The 3,034-nt window shown below is 37.9% G+C and overlaps 1 pseudogene; it reads left to right on the top strand.

Moving 5' to 3' along the window:
- Positions 1 to 1,214: 1,214 nt before the first annotated feature.
- LOC116870078 lies at positions 1,215 to 2,798 on the top strand (annotated as a pseudogene).
- The last annotated feature ends 236 nt before the right edge of the window (positions 2,799 to 3,034 follow it).

Below are 3,034 nucleotides of genomic sequence, written 5' to 3'. Positions count from 1 at the left end.
GTAACCATATATCAAAAACCACTAATATGCAAAGAATAGAAAGAAAGAAATCCAAAGATATAACTTAAAAAAATTAAAGAAGCCATGGAAGAGAGAAAGACAAAAAAGGATCAGAGAGAAATCTTTAGAAACAACTGCAAAATAAATAATAAAATGTCAATGAATATATATCCATCAATAATTACTTTGAGTGTAAATGGATTAAACACTCCAATCAAAAGACAGGATGGTAGAATAGATTTTTTAAAAAATGAAGACTCATCCATATGCTGCCTATGAGAGACTCATTTTAGACCTAAGGACACCTGAAAATTCTAAGTAAGGGGATGGAGAAAAATCTACCACGCAAATGAATGTCAAAAAATGCCAGGGTAGCAAAATAGACTTTAAAGCAAAGACTTTAACAAGAGACAAAGAAGGGCACTATATCATAATAAAGGGGACAATCCAATAAAAAGATGTAACAATTGTAAATATTTATGCTCCCAACATGGGAGCACCCAAATATATAAAACCATAACAAACATAAAGGAACAGATTGATAATAATACAATGATAGTAGAGGACTTTAACATCCCACTTATATCAATGGACAGATCATCTAAACAGAAAATATACAAAGAAACAATGGCTCTGAATGAAACCCTGGACCAGATGAATATGTAACAGATATATTCAGAAGATTCCACCCTAAAACAGGATTATACACATTCTTTTCAAGTGTACAAGGGAAATTCTCCAGAATAGATCACAAGTTAGTTCTCAACAAATGCAAAAAGATTGAAATCTTAGCATACCATGCACTTTTCTGACCACAATGCTATGAAACTAGAATACATGGACACAAATTACAATGAAAACACAATAGTGCAAAACCTTTGAGATATAGCAAAAGCAGACCTAGAGGGAAATATATAGCAATACAGGCCTACCTCAAGAAGCAAGAGAAATCTCAAATAAACAACCTAACTTTGCATCTAAAGAAGCTAGAAAAAGAACTATAAACAAAGCCTAAAGCCAGCAGAGGAAAGGAAACAATAAAGATTAGAGCAGAAATGAACAATATAGAAACTAAAGAAACAATGGAACATATCAATGAAACCAGGAGCTAGTCCTTTGAAAAAAATAATAAAATTGGTAATCATCTCTTTTATGCAATAGGTTTGTTGCCCAAACACAGTTGTCTTAAAAACCATTGCTAAACGTAAACCAAAATGGGAAAGGAAAAGACTCACATTAACATTGTTATCATTGGGGTGCCTGGGTGGCTCAGTGGGTTAAAGCCTCTGCCTTTGGCTCAGGTCATGATCCCAGGGTGCTGGGTTCGAGCCCCGCATCGGGCTCTCTTCTCGGCAGGGAGCCTGCCTCCCCCTGTCTTTCTCTGCCTGCTTCTCTGCTCACTTGTGATCTCTGTCCATCAAATAAGTAAATAAAATCTTAAAAAAAAATTTGTCATCATTGGACACATAGATTCAGGCAAATCTATCACTGCTAGTCATCTGATCTACAAAAGTAGTAGGATCAACAAAAGAATTGTTGAAAATTTTTAGAAAGAGGCTGCTGAGATAAGAAAGGTTTCCTTTAAGTATGCCTGGGTCTTGGATAAACTGAAAGCTGAACATGAACGTGATGTCAGCATTGATATCACCCTGTGGAAATTTGAGACCAGCAAGTATGTGACCATTATTGATGAACCAAGACACAAAGATTTCATCAAAAACATGATTACAGGCACATCTCAGGTGGACTGTTCTGTGCTGATTGTTACTGCTGGTGTTGATAAATTTGAAGCAGGTATCTCCAAGAATGGGCAGAGCCTTAAGCATGTCTCTCTGGCTTACATATTGGGTGTGAAAAAACTAATTGTTGGTGCTAACAAAATAGATTCCTCTGACTCACCCTATAGCCTGAAGAGACATGAGAAACCATTAAGGAAATTAGCACCTACTTTAAGAAAATTGGCTACAACCCTGACACTGTAGCATTTGGGTCAATTTCTGGTTGGAATGGCAGCAACATACTGGAGTCAAGTGCAAACATACCTTGGTTCAAGGGATGGAAAGTTACCTATAAAGATGGCAATGCCAGTGGAACCACACTGCTTGAAGCCCTGCTCATCTAACTGACAAAGCTTTGTGTCTGTTCCTCCAGGATGTCTAAAAAAGTAGTGGTATTAATACTCTCCCTCTGGGCCAAGTGGAGCCAGGTGTTCTTAAACCCAGCATGATGGTTACTTTTGCTCCAATGTTAAAACTGAAGTCTATTCAAATGCGCAATGAGGCACTGAGTGAGGCTTTTCCTGGGGACAGTGTGGGCTTCAATGTCACAATATACCTGTCAAAGATGTTCATTGTTGCAATGTAGCTGGTGACAGCAAAAGTAACCCAGCAATTGAAGCAGCTGGATTCATGGCTCAGGGGATCATCCTGAACCATTCAAGCCAAATCAGTGCTGGATATGCCCCTGTGCTGGACTGTCACACAGTTCACATTGCTTGCAAGTTTGTGGAGCTGAAGGAGAAGACTGATTTGTCATTGTAGAAAAAAGCTGGGAGATGCTCTTGCCCCAAGTTCTGGAAATCTGGTGATGCTGCCATTGTTGATATGGTTCCTGAGAAGCCTATGTGTGTTGAGAGCTTCTTTCACTAACCTCCTCTAAGCCATTTTGCTGTTCATTACATGAGACAGACAATTTGTGTGCATGTCATCAAAGCAGTGGACAAAAAGGCAGTTGGAACTGGCAAGGTCTCTAAGTCTGCCCAGAAAGCTCAGAAGGCTAAATGAATATTATACCCAAAACCTGCCACCTCAGTTTTAATCATCAGTGAAAGAAGAGTTTGTCTCAACTGGCCATTTAAGTTTAATAGTAAAAGACTGGTTAATGACAAAAAAGCATTGTAAAACATTCAGAAGGAAAGGGGAGTGTTTTGTGAAACATTTTTCTTGTATGTGTGGCAGTTTAAGTTATTAGATTTTAAAATCAGTACTTTTTAATGGAAACAACTTGAACAAAAATCTGTCACAGAATTTTGAGA

Source organism: Lontra canadensis, unplaced genomic scaffold, assembly GCF_010015895.1.
Source record: "Lontra canadensis isolate GAN:19392208 unplaced genomic scaffold, GSC_riverotter_1.0 scaffold21, whole genome shotgun sequence".
In the NCBI taxonomy this organism is placed as follows: domain Eukaryota; kingdom Metazoa; phylum Chordata; class Mammalia; order Carnivora; family Mustelidae; genus Lontra; species Lontra canadensis.
The sequence above is the reverse complement of the archived record's forward strand: the minus strand, read 5'-3'. Positions and strand labels throughout refer to the sequence as shown.